We start from the raw sequence: 20,776 nt of genomic DNA, 5'->3' as shown, positions 1-20,776 counted from the left end.
TATAGGAACCACACTGGATGTTGCGAGTCTCAAAGGACAGTAGGGAATTATACCAGAACAAGCGCAGCCTTGCGCGGAAACCGCTTTGATGAAACGGGAAGTGGAAGGAATCAGTCTCCCTTTCGGAACGGGAAACGAAGGCAAGGAGATACCACTTGGAAGCAAGCAGTTAATGGCCTAAATGGAGACTGAATTAGCAGATGAAAGAGCAGATCTGCTCGATGCTGATGAAACAAAGCTTCAGGAAGTAGAAAAAAACTGTAGCGACTCCTTCAGAAGCAGCAAGCGGAAGACTCAAACGCTTCTAAATGGGTCGTAGCGGATCATGTGATTCGTACCAGAACATGTGACCTTAACGGCGTGAATAACAAACGCCTCTTTCCTGGCAAGGAATCAAACAATCTCCATTTCGTGTAGAACAGTCTAGCCGTTCTATGTGCAAAATGAGTACCTTGAAGGTGGGGAGCCGTGGGCACACGTGAAACACGGTTGGCAGGCGTGACAGTGGACCATCTCTTGTGTATGTTTAAAATACATTACACCAAGCTCCTACTAATTTTGATTGGGGAATAATAATATATGTAAATATGTCATATGTAAAGCACTTCGGATAAAAGCACTATATAAATGACATTATTATTATTATGTATAGAATATTTAAAGCGCAAACGATGATGTGTAGCAACAGAGCCCTGTACGTATGGGGACACACCCATGCAATAACGGGTGCTGGGATAGATAGTGGAAGAATCCAGATGGGGGAGATGCAGGGTTAAGTGGCACAATCTGCGATTGGTGAGATGATCTTCAAAGATTAGTGCCTTCAGGTCCTACTTGAAGTGTCGGATGGAGGGGTGACGGCACTCTTATCTCTGTTGCTTACTTATTTCATAGATTGAGTTCATAACAGGAAAAGGCAGATTCCTCTTTTTTTTTTCTCCCACTCTTGCAGTTCTTTGTTTCCAGCCTTGCAATGTTGTGGCATCTGGTGATGCACCGACCAGCGGAGATGGTGAGTTTCCTGACCATGTAGTGTGGTGTTTTGACTGCTTTGTAAGTGATGCAGGCTCTCTTAAAATTGATGGTCGGTTGAATGGGTAGCGAGTGTAGCTCGTTGAAGATGGGAGTTATGTGGTCAAATGTTCCTTGTCCTGTGTTTAGATGTGCTGCAGTGATGCTGGATAGCGTGCAAGTGGGCCAAGGTGGCATCTTGCACTCGTGTGAGTAGTTTGCCACAGTTGAGATGGTAGACAGCCAAGGCTTAAACAACTGTTCTGAAGCCCTCGGCAGATAAGTTTTGTTTTCTGTGGAAGTACCATGCTGTTTGGGTCTTCCAATTGATGTGCATTTTATTTATACAAATTGCATGGACAGCAATTCCTTTTTGTCACAAAAACACATACAGAATGTACTATTGATAAGAGTAGAGGACATGGGTCCTTTACAATGGGGTGAGATAATCTGACTTCAAGATGAGATGTTGTAAGGGGAATGTGGAAACCTAAACCAGGAACAAGGACAAAATGACATAGGAACAGGATGGTGGAGAAGGTGCTGGATTAAGGATGGAGGTGTAGGGGTGACGGAAAAGTGCTGGAGGGTTGTCCATGAAGGCTATGAGGATAGGAAATCTGGGTGATTCAGTAGCGTAGAATGCTAGGCAACCGCTTCTTCAAAAAGGAGAGCTTTGAGGTCGGACTTAAATGGTGGTAGAGTTGGAGAAGTACAAAGGGGGAGAGGAAGTGCATTCCACAGTAAGGGAGCAAGAAGAGGGAGTGAGCGGAAACGAGGGGGAGCACAGGGGATAGAGTATTGGCAAGGAGGTGAGCTGAGGATGATCTTAACAAGTGAGGAGGCGAGTAGGGAGTTAGATGGGCAGAATGGCAGATAGGTATCGTGGGGCGAGTCCATGGATAGTTTTGAAGATAACAAGTTTACTTGGCCCTTTGTTTCATTGATGGCCAGCCATTCTGCCGATGGGGCCGTGGAGGAAGAGGTAAAGCGAGGTTGAAAGGGAGGGCGTGCAAACTTGAGGTGTAAAAAAGCATAGTTGGGAAGCCCATAGATGGGTTTCAAAATGGAGGGGCGCTGGGAGCAATTTAGCTTCTGCTTGTAGCCAAGAGGAACCTGGATAGCCTGACCCCAACAGCTACTGAAAGGTAGGCCATACTTGTACCCCTTAAATACATTGGGGATACCCCCTGATCATGCTCAAACCAGAGTAAATGCACCCCTCCTAGGGAATTAAGGCCATGAGTCTATCTTGCAAGAGATAACAAATATAATCTGTGCAGAAGTGAGGAATGGCAAAGAACTCTGCCCCACAGTAGTATATTGTGTCCCTTAACTGCTCCTAGGTCCTGAAGACTGGAGCTTAAATACTCTTGACTTGGTTACTGGATACTGGCAGAGCTCATCCAAAACTGTTGTTCTTCCTTAAAAGGGATGTTGCAGTTCTTCCTTCTGGCACGGCTGGGTTCCGTTTGGGACAAGCTACATAACATTATGCTGCCTATGCAGGAATACATTGTGCTCTTACTTAGCACCATTTTCTATGTTATAAGCATTCATACATAAACACATGTTCCCGCCATTCTGTCAACACATTACTCAACATCATTATATTTAATCTGGTCCAGTAATTTCTACAAAAAACCCTTTTTTCCCATAGTACTCTGTATGTCGTGCTGAATCTTTTTTAGTCTCCATTGGCTTGTGATGGACAGGGACAGCTGCTCAGCCACTGTGTGCTCTGCGAGAGCTAGCCTCAGTGACACAATGCCACTAGTCTACTTTTAGCACAGGCTGCATTCCTTCCCAACACTACCAGGAGCTACTGTTGACTTCCGAGGCCAACTGATGCCGAACAAACACACCTATGTGAATTTCATTTTGTGTTTTGGGACAATTGATAAATAAACATTAGGACACATCTATACAACATTCAAAGCATATGGGATCATAAATAATGGACAAAGTGATAGGTTTGGATCTTATGTGGAAGTTAGATTTTCAGACCGCTATATATTAGCTCCTCATTCCCCAGTGGTAGTTCCATAGTCACAATGTTTGATAGGCAGGAGCTGCTTTTAGCTCCTGCTTATTGAATCTTAATATCGGTCCCTGCACAGAAGAGACTCTAACGGTAGTCTGATCTAGAAAGGAATAAGGTGGAGATCAGCTGTTGTATTGAAAGGAAGATGACAGACTTGTCTGATCGCTAGGGGGTTGATTGTGGCTTCAGCTGCAGATTTGTAGATGAAGAGAGAGAACTTGTGTGATAGATCGAAGATTATGGGCAGAAGCAGAGTAAGGAAGGATGTCCGGAGAGAAGAGGAAGAGATGGCCTGTTTGCCTGGCAAGTAGAGAACTTCAGTCTTAGTGGAGTTCAGCATGAGCGAGTGAGACTGCATCCAATATTTGATGGTGGAGTGGCAGTTTGACACTTTTGACAATAGCTCATCATAGAAGATTAAAAAGTGTTGTCAGCCAAGAGTTGATCGGATAAGCCGTAAGAGGAGATGATGGCTCCAAGAGCTGAAGTATTGAGAGTGAAGAGAAGTCAACCAAGGACATACCCCTTGGGGAACTCCGAACTGTAAGGGGGGGTGAGTCTGGAGGTATGGCTCTTCCAGGACGCCTGAACGTCTGAGGGCAATATATGAAACTAAGTGAGGGCCTCATCTCTGTTGCCATGGGGAGACCATATAGAGAGGTCAGAATGGTCGACAGTAGCGCAGGCAGCTGAGAGGTCGAGAAGAAGAAGAATAGATGAAAGGTTTGCATGCAGAGCGGAAAAGATACGTTGATAGCATTCAGGAGAGCTGTCTCGGTAGAATGCAGCGGTCGGAAGCCAGATTTAAGAGGGTCCCGGAGGTTGTGAGTATAAATGAGTCTATTGAATACTACTTGCTCTAGGATTTTGGAATAGCGTGGGAGAAGTGTGACAGGGCAAAAGTTGGCAGGACAGTTACGATCTAGATCAGGTTTCTTAAGCAGGGGGATGGCATTAGCTGTATTATAGGTTATAGGGAAGGTGGCATTGTCAAGAGAGGAGTTGAAAATGGGAGTAAGATGTGGAGCAACACTGGGAACTATGTGCTTAACAATGTGTAGGGGCAGAGGAAGCCTTGAGGAGTAGGGAAATGATCACATCAGTGTTGGTGGGGGCAAAGGAAGACCTAGTAGCGCGAGAGGCGGGTAGGAGTGTTGGGGAAAAGTAAGCGGGAGCAGGGTATAGAAGGTAATTGGTGAGGGTATTATGAATGGTAGAAACTTTAGACGCAAAGTAAATGGCAATATCATTTGCAGAAAGAGTAGATGAGATTGAGGTGAGCGGATTGAGTTGAGAGATTTTTTTGAGCTGCCTATGTTGGGAGAATTGAGATGAAAGGACTGAGATATCACATTTGGCAGAAGAGTATACACATGATTTTGAAGAGCAGAGATCAGAGGAGTGTCTTGATCTTTTGCCAAGTGCAAAGGTTTTTCTGCATTGCTTTTTTCCGGCGCTGTAATCCAAGGCTGTGGAGGGGAGGATTTAGGAGTGATTGTAGTGAGAGGAAAGGGTAGCATAAAGAGCAGTGTTAAAGGTAGTGAAGGCTTCTTCAGTGGATGTAAATGTGAGTTAGGCATATGAGGCGAGACGAGAGTGGTGTAGGTTAGAGAGGCAGTTGGGGAGTTTGGTGGTGGGAAACTTGAGCTTGGTAATAGTTGTAATAGATGGAGAGAGTGGGCAAGAAGCAGGAGAGGAGATTGCAAAGACAATGGAGTGATCGGAGGGTGAAGGAGCAGAGGGCATGAGAATAAGGTCAAGGGAGTTGCCATTTGGATGAGTGGGCAGATTGTGGATAGAAGAGTGATGAGATATATATATATATATATATTTCTGAGGCTTGTGGAATCTGCTTAGATCACATGCTGTGCATAGGCCGACATCTAGTGGAAGCTGTGGACTATTACAGTTTGTTTTTCGAAACTTAATAAGGGGCGTCGAACTAGGGCGTGCCAGTAATACTATCCCTAGTGTGACGTCCACTGTACCCATGATCCCTCATGCGTGTAGGACCCTCAGATTGTTTTTTTCCGCCATACTTGTCAGAAGCATATCGCAGCTGTCGAGACTACACGATGGACTTTGGCCTCGGTCTGGGCCCCGGAAGGCCTCTGGCCACGGCCCTGTGCAAATAGGGAGAGTGGGGGGTGGTCACTCACACACACTCATTTCCTACATATACCTGCCCGCTGCCAAATGGTGACATATGGAGAGTACTCCTTTTAAATTCTGCCCAAAGTGTAACCGTAAGTTTCCCTGGGTAGACAAACACAATACGTGTAATTTGTGTCTCCCACGGGACCATTCTGAGGCTAATTGCAGAGCTTGTAAGCTCTTCAAGGCCAAGACACACAAGGACTGCTCGATGAAGCGCTGGGCACACTAAACCAGGCAGCTAGAGCCATGGACGCAGTGGGTTCCTTCAGTGATGGCAGCGACGCCGCCTTATCGGACGGCGAGGGCACAGTGGTGTCGTCGGGCACCCACGCGCAAGCCCCCGACCTTGGAGGACTGACCGGCGGTTCAGTTATGGGGACAACACCCGGCGGCAAGAGCGCAACACACACCTCTTCCACCAAGGACACAAACCCAGCCGAGATTCCACCAAGCACACAAACCCCAGCCGAGATTTGACACGTATGTCGAGCGATCGGCAAAAGAAGGCCTCTAGAGAGCAGTCCGCCGAATCGGTGTCCTCTGGGCATTCCAGGTCACGGTCGCCTCGCGACACACAGCAACTGTCCACGTTTGGTAAGGGTGCCACATCACCTAAAGTTATTGAGGCCCGGTCGTCAGAAGACGATTCCGACCTCTCCCCCAAAAGTAGCACATTCGACGTCTACTTCCGAGATTCCACGCCCGTCTTCCAAGGCTTCCGAATCTCGCACCCCCTCCGAACCTAGACACGCTGTGTCGAAAGCCACCTCCGAGTCTCGATGCCAGGCGTCCAAACATTCAGAAAACCCTAAAGGCCCAGGAAAATGCTCCTCTAGCTATGGGAAGGGGGGAAAACAGCACAAAAAGACCTCAGAACATCAGGTTCAAAAGGAAAAACAAAAGGACCCTAAATCTTTAGAAAAATCCAAGGTCCCTGACCCTGTCACCAAGACAAGAATTGTTCATCCCACTGCTCAGGTTATGGGCATGGAGGATGAGGATCCTGTAGTCATTCCTAGTTCAAAAAATTGGAGTTCTGACAACATTGATAGGATAATGAGAAGAATGTCATTTATGGCAGACTTCTATGAGAAAGACCCTAGTTATTTCCACAGCACTCCAGCTACCTCGGCCCCTTCGGGGTCCAAGTCCTCTCAACCCTCTGCTAAGAGATTCCGTTCTGAGGATCCAGTGCAGTGCTCACTTTCTGACCCTTTGCTAATTGAACCCTACCATTCAGAGTCCTATAATGAAACAAACTCACATGCTGGAAGAACAGAGAGGGGTTTCTTACTACGGGGAAGATTGGGACCAGAAAGAGGAAGATGAGGCGGAGGCCTATAGTCTTGACTCCCCTATTCCCAAAGACCCCCCCCCCTGTGAAATGACTCACCTTTGGACAATCAGCTTTTACTTAATGAGGTTTTAGCTAAGGCTGCAGCTCATTTTCAAATTGACACACAGGGTGTCCAAGAGGAGAGCGATTTTGCAGAAGCAATTCTAGGGGACAGCCCAAACTATCCTTATTTTAAAATCAATTCAGAAAGAGGGCGGGAGCACCACTAGCTTCTTCTGAAGCACCCCGGACAAAAGAGCAAGAGAATATATGCTCTGGGGAGGAAGGTGGCATCCACGTCAGCATACCAAGCACGCATTGCCAACACCACCACTCTACTAGCAAGCTAAAACTGCCACCAATGGCGAACAGGTAGCTTCCCTCATTGCCTCTGCACCCGAACCTCTAAAGAGCCAAATTGCATCAAATGGAAGATCAGCGTCTGGATGCATTCTTAAGGCAAACTTTGATGCAGCGGATAATGCAGGGAGACTGATAGCAGAAAGCACTGTTATTAAATGCTATGCTTGGATAAGACAATCGGGGCTTAAGCCCGAGACCCAAGCCACCCTCATAGACATGCCGGTAGAACCGAACTTCCTATTTGGGAAAGCAGTGGAGGAAGCACTGAAAACGGCTAGGGATGAATATGAAACCTTAATGTCCCTCGGCCAACAAACAAGCCTTCAGGTCAAAGGGGAAAGAACAATAATTTTCGTCGCTTTTGCGGCCAAAACTCTCAGAGGGTCCAATTACTATCAGAATCAGGGAACCTCATGGGGCGGTAATCAACAGGCTACCCAAGTTTTCACCAGAGGTCACAAAACGGGCCGTGGTAGGGGGCGAGGCAGCCCAGGTAGTGGCACTACGCCTCCCAATAAACAGTGATGTTCCGCTCCGGGTCGCTTCCCGTGCATCCCCAGTAGGGGGGGGCGCATTTCCACCTTCACCCACGCATGGGAAGCGATCACTTCAGACAGATGGGTGCTGTCCAGTGTCCGCGGGATACTGTATAGAGCTACTAGAACGCCCCCGCAACCATCCTCCAAGACAGAAGATCCACTCCTTGGAGCACCAAAGAATCCTCCTCGGAGATCATTGTTCTTCTTGCAAAGGACGCAATAGAACTCGTTCCGGGCAACCAGGTAAACGAGGGTATTTATTCAACCTACTTCCTTGTGCCAAAAAAAGATCTAACAATGCGCCCTGTATTACACTTGCGCCCTGCAAACAAGTATGTCAAGCCACAAAAACTCTGCATGACTACACTCCAGGAAGTAATCCCCCTACTGAAAAGAGGAGATTACATGGCAACATTGGATATGAAAGATGCCTATTTTATTTCCATGTTCCCAGCGCACAGAAGATTCTTGCGCTTCAAGGTGGACAGCCAGCACTACCAGTTCAAGGTGCTGCCGTTCGGAATAGCCTCAGCTCCAAGGGTATTCACCAAAGTACTGGGGGTGATGGTGGCGCAGCTATGCAGGGAGGCAATCCCAGTGTACCCTTACCTGGACGACTGGCTCATCACAGGGGAAACCCCTGTAATTTGCAGATCCAACATTCAAAGAACTATCAACCTCCTCTTCCAATTGGGCTTCTCAATCAACGAGAAAAAATCAAGCCTGGTGCAAAGCACCTCAAAACAGTTCCTAGGAGCTGTCCTAAACATCCAAGAGGGGTTGGCCTTTCCGACAGAGGAAAGAATTTGGAATCTGTTGCTGCAAATTCCTCCATCAGTCCGGTCGCCAGATAGTGTGCGCAAAGCAATGTGTTTGCTAGGCATGATGGCATCGTGGATTTACCTGGTTCCCCATGCGTGCTGCGCATGCGACCCATGCAAGAATGGTTGGGGAAACAATGGTCTCAGGCAAGTGGCCAGTGGGACGATCTAGTGGTTGTTTCGCCAACACTAGTACAGAGTTTTCGCTGGTGGACAAGAGAGAACCTTACAAAGGGGAAACCCTTTTACAATCCGGAAATTCAAGCCGTCGTCACAACAGATCTATCCCTGTCAGGGTGGGGAGCTCACCACCTTCACCACCTTCACCACACAGCTCAGTCTCGCACAGTGGCCCAGAATCACATCAACCTGCTGCAACTTCTGGAAGTCTTCAGAGCGCTTCGGGCATTCAAACCCCTCCTATCCAGCCTGTCTGTGCAGATCCTAACAGACAGCACGACAGCAATGTTTTACTTAAACAATCAGGGGGGCACTCGTTCGCCAAATCTGTCCAAGCTTGCCCAGAAAATTTGGAAATGGGCACTCAGACGGAGCATTTACCTGTCGTCCCAACATATATTCCAGGGGATCTCAATTCACTAGCGGACGCTTTGAGCAGAGAGCCTCTCCCAGAAGAACACGAATGGCGACTATACGAAGAAATCGTAGATCTCTCGCCACAAGCGAAAACACAGTACCCAGTCTTCGCATCCAGGTGCCCCCAGCCAGGCTCCAAGGGGAACGCTCTATGGATGAAGTGGTCAGGGATGTTTACCTACGCTTTTCCACCAACCCCTCTGAGGAAGGTGGTCAACAAGATACACAGGGAATCAATGACGCTCATCCTAGTTGCTCCTATGTGGGCGAGACAACCATGGTTTCCACATCGACGCAAACTGGCGGTGTGCGACCCCATCAAACTCCCGTGCTGGTACAATCTACTCTCACAGCACGAAGGACAGACAGTGCAGCCTCAACCCAACTCTATGAACTTGGCAACATGGCTCCTGAAGTCCGAGATCGGCCATCTCAATTTACCCCAGAGATGCATGGACATCTTAAGAGACCAGAAAACCTAACACAAGACCCTGTTACTTTGATAAGTGGAAAAGATTTGTTATTTGGTGCCAGAATAAACAAATAAACCCAATTGATTTTACTACTTCCAATATTGTCACATATATGCTCCACCTACTGGATGCAGGGTTAGTATTTAACTCACTCAAGGTACATCTGGCAGTGCTATCAGCCTACACCACCTCCCATAACAAGGTGTCATGGTGGAAGATGCCAGTATTCAAAGCCTTCATGGAAGGGGTAAAGAACTCCACCCTCCAATTTCTAACCCACCACCAGGTTGGGACCTTAATGTGGTGCTTGCTAAACTCATGGGACCTCCCTTCGAACCCATGCATAAAGCTAGTCTCAAACACCTGACTTATAAAACAGTCTTCTTAGTAGCCATTACATCCATAAGAAGGGTCAGTGAAATTGAGGCTCTGTCCGTGCAGGATCCTTTCTTTACTGTTTATAAGGATAAACTGGTTTTACGCACTCACCCTAGGTTCTCACCGAAGTTAATTTCTAAATTCCATGTTAACCAGTCCATTGAGCTACCGGCCTTCTTCCAAGAACCCAAAAGCTCTGCTGAGGTGAAACTACACACGCTAGATGTGAGGAGAGCGGTCCTCTACTACGTGGACAAGACCCGACCGCTAAAAGACAGATCAACTGTTCGTCTCCGTAGCCCTAGGCAGAGAAGGAGATTGTGTCTCTAAAGGTGCCATCTCTAAATGGATAGTCAGATGTATCCAACTGTGCTACTCCCTTTCTGATAAGACTCTGCCTTTTACGCCAAGGGCCCACTCTACAAGAGGTACTGGGGCCACTCTGGCTTTCATTGCAAATGTACCCCTTGACTCCATTTTCAAAGCAGCTACATGGAGCTCTATTCACACATTTACTCAGAACTACTGCATTGACACTCATTCAAGACAGATACTCAAGTGGGACAAGCGGTTCTAAGACATTTGTTCGCGCATGACCCTTCTCACATCCCACCTCCTTCTTCTAACACTGCTCGCTAATCTATGCACAGCATGTGATCTAAGCAGATGCCACAAGCCTCAGAAGGGATACAATACTCACTGTAATCGTATTTCTGATGCTTGTATCTGCTTAGATTCACATGCTCCCGCCCTTTCTCCCCTCTGAGGAAGGTGCATGGATGCGTGTAGTCTTATCTATCTTATCGGCTTGGATACTCTGTACTCTTGCTACTCCTCATGCTACCTCATGTCAGAAAAAATACAATCTGAGGGTCCTACACGCGTGAGGGGTACAGCGGATGTTACACTAGCGAAAGTATTACTGGCACGCCCTAGTTCGATGCCCCTTTTCGAGTTTCGAAAAACAAACTAATTCTCTGCAGCTTCCACTAGATGTCGGCCTATGCACAGCATGTGAATCTAAGCAGATGCAAGCATTGGAAATACGATTACGCTGAGTAATGTAATATATATATTATATATATGACGCACCGTCCTACACCACCACCCCTGCCATGGGAGAGGGGGGGTGGAGAGAGTGAGTGAGTGAAGGTGCAGGTAGGGTCATGAAGGGCAGGGTCGGGTCCTGCCTTGGATCTTCTGCGGGAGCTGATAAACCCCACAGATGCTAAAGGCCATCTCTGTCTCAACTAACTGAACTGTTGAATTTGGTACACCCAAGAGGGAAATGGGAATTGGAAAAAAACTCAGATTCCGTATCTTTGACTCGAGCAGAGATCTGCAGGGGCGAGATAAGAACAAGCAAGGTGCTTGTCTTCCTTCCACAGAACCCTTTCCACACCCTAACCTCAAGTTAGAAATTATAACCAAGATCCCTCAGCTTGATACTCCGAGGGACGACTTGTCAGAAGTTCAGTTTCCTTGAAAACTAGGCATGTATCCTTTTTTCTGTACTGATGAATCTTCAGTCAACTGCTATGATGAGCTACTCACTAAAGGAAGATGTCTTGCAACTAACCGCTCTGCTGTTTCTTCTAAAAATCACTCACTTAGATTGACTCTCTTGCCTTTTTTTTTTTTTTTGAACTTTGTTTTATTAGCTTTTTCATAATATAACAAACGGGCATGACATATTTACAGCAGACTATTATACTTATGGCAGGCCCAATAACCCCCCCCCCAAACAAACTTAGTCCCATTTACGCCTACTTCTTTTAAGGGGACGCGTAGAAAGCTCAATGTATCCGGAGCTTGAGAAAGAGCCTGAGCGTTGACTGCATGTGTGGCTGTATAATGTCCGCCGTCCCCCGGGGCGTAGGCGCCCGTTCCTTCCATATCGCCACCCTGTGGATCAGTGAACGTCCCATCCCCAGGTCTGCTGTACCCCGTACCAGTTTGCTTGGAATGTGCCCAGATCATTGTTCATCATTGCCGTGAGTTTATCCATCAGGAACATGTTTTTACCCTTTTTTAGCCAGTCCTCCTTTGAGGGGGTCTCCGGGCTCTTCCATTTCTGGGCCAGGGCCACCCTCCCCGCCCTCAGCATTGTTTCCCACATTCTTGGGTATCTGGCTATGTCCGCGTCCTCAGGGGGGAGGCCCAGTAGCATTGTTAGAGGGTTTAGGGGGAGTAGTTCCTCCGAAACTTCAGCGATCAAGCCTCTAACCTCCACCCAATACGCCTGTGCTTTCGGGCAGTGCCACCACATGTGCCCTCTCGTACCGACCTGGTCGCAACCCCTCGGGCATGCGGGGGACACTCCCGTAAACATCTTCGACAACTTTGCGGGATCTCTATGCCACCCCTGAAGGATCTTGAGGTTGTGTTCCATGTCCGCTGTAAATAGGTTCCCATGGAAGGCTATTTTAAATATCCTTGCCCAGGCGTCTTCAGAGATCTCCTCCCCCGCCAAGTCATTCCAAAAAGTACGGAATCTCCTCCTTTCCCCCAGGTTAACAGTGTTCAGTATTCTATACATCCCTGATACCGCCCCCTTCCTGGTGGTCGCTGTGTCCAGTAGTTTCTCAAAGGGGGTCAGCTGTCTTTTCAAATTCTGGCCCCAGGATTGGTCGCATAGGATTCCCTTCAAGCGGAGATATTCAAATATGGTGAGGGACCCCTGCCCCAGGGCCTCTCTCAAATCCTCATAAAGCAGAAACTCTCCTTCCCTAAACATTTGCCCCGCCCACTCCAACCCCGAGTCGGACCAGGACTGTGCGTTGCGGAACACCCTACTTCCCAGTTTGAGGGGGTGACCCCAGAGCGAGGACATTGGTGACGGCCATGACGTTAAGTGAGCCGTCTGGGGGCTTTCCTTCCAGATCGCCCAGAGGACTCCCAAAGTTGGGTAAGATTTAAGTCTATTCGGGATGAATTTGCTTGGGGCCCAAAGGAGGTCCCGAACCTTAAGCGGGTGAGCATCCATGTCCTCCAAGTACGACCAATATGTGCCCATCCCCTCTTTCATGTGTTCCAGTAGTACGCGCAGCTGGGCAGCGCGGAAGTAGAGTTGAAAGTCTGGCAGCCCAAACCCTTCCTCCCTCCCTCCCTCCCTCGGTAAGGTCAAGATAGCCTTTGCGGTTCTCGGGGTCCTACCCTGCCATATTAATTCACACACCACGTTCTGAAGGACCCTGAAGGTTTGGTCGGGGACGTTAGTCGGGAGGGCGGTAAAGAGGTAAAGTAAGTGCGGGAGTATGTTCATCTTCACCGCCGTCATACGACCGTACCATGACAGAATCATTGCCCCCCACCTCCTAAGATCTGCAGTGACCCTCGACACAACGGGATCGTAATTGGCCTGGGCGAGGTTGGATAGGTCCCGGGTGAGAAGGACTCCCAGGTATCGGATGGAGGCCTTCCCTACTGTTATCCCTTCCAGGCTGACCAGGGGGTCCAAGACCGGGTCCAGGGATCTCATGGGGAGCAGGACTGATTTGGAAGCATTAATCTTAAGGGCCGAGAGGCGCCCATAGGCTGCCATCAGGGACAGGAGGGGGGAAGCGAAGATACCGGGTCCACCAGATAAGCCAGGATATCGTCCGGAAACAGGGAGAGTTTAAATTCCACTTCGCCTCTCCTTATCCCCCTTATGTCCGGGTGAGCTCTGACTGCAATAGCCAGGGGTTCCATGGAGAGGACGTAGATCAAAGGGGACAATGGACAACCCTGCCTTGTTCCCCGCGAGAGGGGGAATGGTTCTGACAACTTGCCGTTCACTTGAACCCTAGCCTTTGGGGCCCTGTATAGCGCTGCCACCCATTCCCTAATGTGTGTCCCAAAGCCCATTTTCCAGAGGGCGAGTTCCATGAATCTCCACTCCACCCTATCGAACGCCTTTTCCGAATCGAGGGACAGGACGCTTGCATCTGCAGGGTCTGCAATCTAGGTCAGACACCTGGGCATAGTGGAGCAGGTCAATAGTTTTACGGCTGTTATCTGAGCCCTGTCTTCCCCTGATGAACCCCACCTGGTCACCATGGACCAGTTTCGGCAGGATCCCCTCCATTCGCCCCCCAATCTCCTTGGCCAGGATTTTTACGTCAATATTCAACAGAGAAATTGGGCGGTAAGAGGAACACTCCGCGGGGTCCCTGCCCTCCTTGGGGAGAACCACTATGATTGCCTCAATCATGGAGTCCGGGAGGGAGCCCTCATCCAGCACCGCATTAAACACCTTCACCAAATGCGGGGGGGAGAAAGGGTCGAACGGAACCTCTTATAGAAGTAGACCGAATAACCGTCCTCTCCCGGGGAAGTGCCCACTTTCATACCTGGGATCACACGTTCCACCTCATCCTCGGTCACCGAACCCTCCAACCCCTCCGCCATCTCTCTGGTCAGGGCCGGGATCAGTAAAGAGTTTAGGAACCCCTGAATCTCCGCCTCACCCCCATTATATTCCGATGAGTATAACTTCTCATAGTATCGCCGGAAGGCCTCGCCAATGTGGGGTGTATCGTGGCCTACCTCACCCGCCTCGTTCTTCACTGCCTTCACCAATCTACTTCTCTGAACCTCCCTCAGTTTCCAAGCCAGGATCCTGTCCGCCCTGTCCCCCTTTTCGTAATACTTTTGTTTGACCAGTTGGAGACTTCTCTCCGTCTTGTGGAGGAGGAGGTCCCTCAGCTGGAGCCTGTAGTCAGCCAGAGCGGCCACCTGAGCATGGTCCAAGGGGGCCGTGGGAGGGCCCCCCTGGTTAGAGTTGGGCAATCTTCTCCCTCAAAACCCTTTCCTGGGTCTCCCTTTCCCTTTTTTTCTGGGCTCCCATTTTGATCAGGACTCCCCGAAGGGTTGCCTTGAAGGCGTCCCATAAGGTATGCAAACCTACCTACCCATTATCATTGAGTTCAAAGAAATCCGTGATGGCCTCGAGAACCTCCTGGGCTAGGACCTCGTCTTTCAACAGGGAGTCGTTGCACTTCCACCTCCCCCTGCGATCGCTTAACCCTCCCCTCGCTATAATGATGCGGACCAGATCATGGTTGGACCAGGGGACGGGGTCAACCCTGTGGCCAGAAATGAATGGGTGCAGGATCTTGTCCACCAGAATGTAGTCTATCCTGGAAAATGACGTGTGGACAGCTGAGTAATATGTGAAAGAAGGGGCGTCCGTTCTGAGGGTCGGAATCGTGTCCATCAGACCCAGTTCTGAGTTGACCCTTTGGGAGTTACGAGCCATGATCTCGTCTGCCGCCCTGGAGGGCTGGGGTCCAGCACGTTTCCTATCTCGGGCAGGGTCCAGGACCATGTTGAAGTCCCCCCCACCGCCTGACCACCACTACCGTGCCCTGTACGAAAAGCTTGAGTTTATCGCTCACCTCCTCCCAAAATTGCACTTGGCCCTCATTTGGGCCGTAGATAATGGCCAGGGTGAGTGGGGCCCCCTGCAGGGACCCCCGCACTAGCAGATAGCGGCCCCCTGGGTCTTTCAGCGTGGCCTCGTTCTCAAAACCCACATTCCTCGCTGCTAAGATGGCGACCCCCCCTCTTTTTGTATTTGTGGGAAGCACTGAAGACCTCCCCGATCCCTCCTCCCCGCATCTTGTGCTCCTTCCCCCGTGGCCAGTGAGTCTCTTGCACGAAGAAAAAATCGAGGTTTGCCCTTCTAACTTCCCTGCAAACCAGGGATCTCTTCGTAGGGGTGTTTAAGCCTCGTATATTAAGGGAGCCCACCCCCAGGGCGGGCAGACTATCAGCCATGATCTAGAATTTCCTCTCTCACGGTCAACTTCTTCCCATAGCTCTTCCCTGCATGCTCCCTTTGGATAGCTTTTTGTTCCCCTGCGCCCCCCTCCCCTACCCCTCGGGTGGGCCTAGAACCAATCCCCAACTGCCCCCTTCCCCAAACCCTAACTGAATAACCCCAACTTTTGTGTACCCCCCCACCCTCCACCCCGGCGTCCAGCCAATTAGTTCCGCCATCACTGGCTTTTGGCCGAACCACCAGCCTGCCCACCTCGGCCAGGAAGTCCATGTAAGAAGCTCATCCCCTTGAGCCCCCCAAAACCCACCCTCGGCTGCGTCCCGTGTGTGAACCCATCATACTTGCTGTTCGGTGGGACGATGTAAGTAGTGAAATCTCAGAATCTGCGCCCATCTGTCAAGGACCCGACTGGTCGTCCCCGTTTTCAATCCTCTGAGTCATTCCGTTCTCCGTCTTTCGCTGGGGAGGGGGTATTCATTTTCCTGAATTTCCTCACGGCGGTGCGCCTTCTTCTTTCACCGGACGGGCCAGGGCCATTAGGTCTGCCATGCTCCGGCCCCGTTGGGCCCCTCCTGGGGTTAGAGTCCACTGTGTACTCCTGAATAGCCCCCCTTATGTCTTCCGTAATCAGGGTCGAACGTTGGCCAATGTATTCAAAGGTTAGGGAGAACGGGTAGCCCCATCTGTAGCGTATGCCCTTCTCCTTGAGCAGTTGCGTGAGGGGGCGGCACATTCTACGCTTAGCCAGCGTGTAGGCCGAGAGGTCCTGGTATATGGAGACCTGGGCGTTATTGTAGGTGATTTCTCTGGCCTGCTCCAGCGCTTTCATTTTCTCCGTGTAGTAGTGGAACCGGACCAAAATCGATCGGGGGGGCTCCCGCCTTGCCCCCGCTCTATGTACCCTGTCGAAGGTGGGTTCAGTTGTCATCTCTTCTGCGAACAAGAGGGTGATGATCTCGCGCACCACTCGGGTGACGCCCCTCTCCGTTTCCCCTTCCATTTCGGGTACACCAAAAATTCTGAGGTGGTTTCTCCTCTCCCAGTTCTTGAAATCGTCCATCTGCCGAGCCCTTTCCTCGTCCCTCTTCTCCAGGGCCTCCAGCCTCATGCATATTTGTACGTCCTGGGCAGCTATTGACGATTGGTTGGTCTCGACTTGTAACAGTCTGTCCTCGACCTTGTCCACCCTTTGGTCCATTTTCTCAAATTTCTGGGCTATGTTGGACCGCATATCCCTGATTTCCTGTAAGATCGAGGCAAAGCCCCTTTCCATTGCAGCCGAGGACGGGGCTGCACCCTCCGAATGGGCCATGGTCCTCTTGAGGCTTGTGCCCCTGCTACCCCTTGCGATTTCCTGGAAGTGGTATCCCTGTAGGGCTTCCCTCCAGTTCATCTGGTGCTTCCCTGTGCTCTGCAGGCCAATGTTCCGCGATCCCAAGCTGGGGTGGGGAGTCACCTCCGGCCCAGTCCTTGGCCACCCACACGGGCCGTCTCGGAGGGGAGTGTGCTGAAGAGGGGGAGGCGCGGTCCGGTCACCCCTCGCCCAGTTGAGAGCTTCACTGATGCCCCCTGGGGTGCGTTGTGATCCGGGGGGGGCGGGCACATGCCCCGCCTGTCCACCGGCGGGTGCCTCACACCTGGTCAAGCTCGTCGTGCCAGACAGGGGCCTCCTCTGGCCTCCCTGAGAGGGGGTGATGACGCCTAGAGGGCCCTTATGGCCAGGCCAGGAGGGTTTTTCTCGTTGGGCGGGGGGGAGAGGGTCTGAGGCTCTTACCCCCAGCCAGTGGGCTCTTGTTATGAAGATGGGGGGGGGGGGGGGCTCACACCCGGGTATCCCCCACTTCGAGGTGCGCTGGCTCTGTCTCCAAAAGGGGGGGGGGTGGGGCGTCCGACCAGACAGGGGGGAAAGGCGCCACAGCTCCCGCACCCGACCCGCGGGGGCCCGGGAGCCCGGCTGAACCTTGTTCTCCAGAAAGTAGGGGGGTGGGGGGGCCCACCTCCGGGCGGGCACACGCCCTACCCTCTGCTGGTGGGGGCCTCGCTCCCGGGTAATCCCGAGGGCCGGTGGTGCAGTTTCCGTGTCTGGAGGGGGGCAGCGTGTTCCGCCGGTGCTCTCGGCCCCAGCCGGTGCCCTCCAGGGGTCCCGGGCCCCCGCGGCCCAGCCGCCATGTCCCTCCAAAGGGCTGTGCCGGCCCGCGATTGAAGTCCCCGAGGGGGGGGGGGGGCCCAGATCCGCACTGTCCACGTGGGCCGAGGGGGGGGCACCGGGCCCCAGAATCGCTGTGTCGGGCCTCCGGGCGCCGAGGAAATCCCTGTCTTCCACTGCGCAAGGGGATCCACGCGCGATGCCGTCCGGGTCGGGAGGAGGGATGAAGCGCGGGGGGGGAATCCTGTCCCCCGGTCCGCTGTGGTGTCTCCGGGCCGTCGGGGGGGGGGGGGGGGGGGGCCAGTCCCCGTCCTGGCCGGTCCTCCGATCCAGAGAAGGAGGCCGGTCGTGAGGAGGGGGCAGGCCGAGTCGTGGGTCCAAAAGGACGCGGGAGGGGTCTGCCTCTTCACCGGCTCTGCGGCCGCCTAGGCCGCGCTCTGCAAGCCGCCCAGGAGTCCCGGGTCCTGATCCCCAGGGACCCCGGACGCCGCTCTTTCGCCTGGTGGGTCCCAGGGGGGGTCGCCAGGCGGATCTGTCGAGGTGGGCCTGCCAGGGGGGTCGGGGGGGGGGGGGGGGGCTCAATCTCCTGCGATAGCCCGGTCAAGACGGGAGCTGTGCACTCATTGCCTGTGCGCCCCTGGTGGCCTTCCTCTTGCCTTTTTTAAAACCTTTACTTAACTTTTCCCTGTTTCAACAAATCTTACTTGAAACTGTACTGCTAATAGGAACTCTATTTACATGTTTATATTTTCTTCTTTTATAGCCTCAGCATTTATTACCTGGTTTTATAACTATTTATATATGCTTTCCTTTTTCAGATTAATTTGCCAAACCATTTTTCCATTGAATTATTTATTTTTATATTGCCTTTGGGTTAAAATTGCTTCAATATTTACATTTCTTCACACCTGCCCAACTAGCATAGAGGTCTCAATAAATTGAGTCAGCCGTCACCACATATCCGCGATCACTGTTCATTAGTCTAACCAGTGGGCTTGACTTCACCTGTAGCGTCTCCCTTCACCGTGCTGGCCTCACCACATCGGACACGCTTGCTCTTTTTTAGATTTTGCGCGCTCAGTTCACGAGGGCTCGGGACACCGGCAAGACGCTTCCTGTCACCACTTCAACGTCCTTCCCGAAGGCAGCGTGCATTTAAGGTCCCTTCCTCTGACCTTGACGCGCACCAACTAAATCTCTGTAATCTGCCTCACAGCGTTCCCTTCATCTAAGGAAACTCGCACTTGGCTTCAGCAGTTCATATCAAATTTAACTTCAGTTCAAAATTCATGAAATTGAAACATAGCATGCAAACTCTGAACTCTACTTAGCTGAAGTCTTGTTGAAGAGTCTCTTCTTACTCTGAGAACTTGAGGTCTAAAATTGTGTTTTCGTCTTCCTGCTGTAAATTAACTTCTTTACTTGAATTTTCTGGCCTAAACTCAGGAGCTCAAAAAGACAACCTTCTAGATGGGCAAGAACTAATGAAAGGCAGTTTAGAATGTCCTGCTACTGCCCTTTGTCCGTCCTTTTGCCAATCAGGAGTCTGGTTCCATTCCTCCATCATGGATAACCCCAACACTATGAATACACAAGTTAAGACCCCAACCAATTCCAAGGAAAACGTTTAATAAGGTACATAGTGTCTGAGTAAAAATGCATAGTGACTATTGTGTAATGGTGACTATTGTGCATTGTGTCTACCACGAAACTGGACTGGCAGCAAGGGTTGTAGTGTCGGAGGGAGAAATACAGGTTTATGTAAGGGTAAGGGTAAGGAGAATGAGAAGGAAGAAGTCAGAGGTAAATTAGGTTTTATTGCAGACAGACTGTGCATTCCAAAGAGCATTAGAAAGAAGTGAGATGTAGAAGCAGAGGGACGTTGAGTCGGAGAAATGGAAAGGCGCTGAAGTGTAATGGCAGTTGGGAGTAGGTTTTGTGAATACAAAGAGCAGTAGAGCAAGAAGAGGGTTGGTGTCGAGGAGAAGAGATGATGGGGAGAGTGGAGATGGTTCTGAGCAGAGGAGAGCGACGAGAAGTAAAAGGGAAAGTGTATGGTGAGGGTGAGGGTGAAGCTGAGCAGAAGCAATAATGGGTACTTAGAAAAGTAGTAGGGCAACGCAAATCAAAGGCTCATAGGTGAAGAAGCAAAGAGGCTGGCCAATGGCTGGTGTTCACCCTTCTCTCTTTTGCCCTTAACTGGAACACCCCTGGCTGATGCCCCTACAGAGTTCCGAAGGGATGACCCGCTCTTGTCACCTGATCGCCTAGTTCATCAGTGGTTGATATTGTCCCTGCTGTTGCTGTGATGAGGCCATTTCTTCGTGGCTGCTGTTTCCAGAGGAGCCACCTGTGGCCTACAGCTGGCGATGGGGTTCATCCAAGATAGTTGCAGGAAGTGATGTCCCAATCCAAGATGGCCACTTGGAATGAAGTTCCAGACAGAAAACCAGAAGGGATGACGCGCTCTCTCGTCACCTGATGGCCTAGTCCATCAGTGGTTGGTCCCTCTGAAGCATAAGAGGTCACAGTTGATGATAAAGCAGAGCGATTTTTGCACTGGGTGAGAATGGGAGGCTTGGCAGTTCTTCTAGAGTAATTAAACTCGATTTCAGGCGGTTTTGGTATTTTGACAGCAGTTGAGTGGAACGTCTGAGAGGTGTTCAGAGTTGTTAGTCTGTCGGCTTCTTGTTGATCTGTTACCTTGCCTGTGTAGAAGTTATGGCTAGTTTTGCATTTATTAGTGGGTTGGCATATTGTTGGATCTTGCAAGGGACTGATGCAGTGCATCAAGGATTGGAATTTAGTTCTGCTCTTGTATGATTCCATTGAGGTTATGTAGCAGTTTGCTTTGGATGTGGTGATGGTGTGTCCAGTGTGCTGAAAGGAGGTTCCTCATGGTGATGAAGCGTAGTTGGTGGAATTTTCTTCAGCGCTTTTGTCTGCTTATGCTGCACTTGCTGTTGATGAGTTCCTCTGTGTGCCGAGGTGTGGAGATCTCAAGTTTGTTAGGGAAAGATGCAGTGGTGCATGGTAGTTTGGCATTGACATTCCGAGGGCTCAGACATGGAGGCCAAGGTGATGAGGTGTTTCCTTCCATTGCAACCATAGAGACATGCTAGAAAGAGCGGTGGAGTGACTTGG

The 20,776-nt window shown here is 50.6% G+C and overlaps 1 protein-coding gene across 5 annotated transcripts in view; it reads left to right on the top strand.

Annotated features, from left to right (window-relative positions):
- The window catches only part of TRAK2 (trafficking kinesin protein 2), a 522,775-nt gene that overhangs the window by 175,289 nt on the left and 326,710 nt on the right, over positions 1-20,776 (top strand). Inside the window, exon 2 of one of the 5 annotated variants that reach the window (XM_069615470.1) lies at positions 953-1,012. The exons of the other annotated variants lie outside the window; for them this stretch is intronic. The gene's annotated coding sequence lies outside the window, so the exon portion shown is untranslated. The remainder of the gene's footprint in view (positions 1-952; positions 1,013-20,776) is intronic. 5 annotated transcript variants of the gene reach the window in all.

Source organism: Ambystoma mexicanum, chromosome 9, assembly GCF_040938575.1.
Source record: "Ambystoma mexicanum isolate Mex_15411 chromosome 9, UKY_AmexF1_1, whole genome shotgun sequence".
NCBI classification, from domain to species: domain Eukaryota; kingdom Metazoa; phylum Chordata; class Amphibia; order Caudata; family Ambystomatidae; genus Ambystoma; species Ambystoma mexicanum.
Note: the sequence above shows the minus strand (reverse complement) of the source record. Positions and strands in the feature narration are given on the sequence as shown.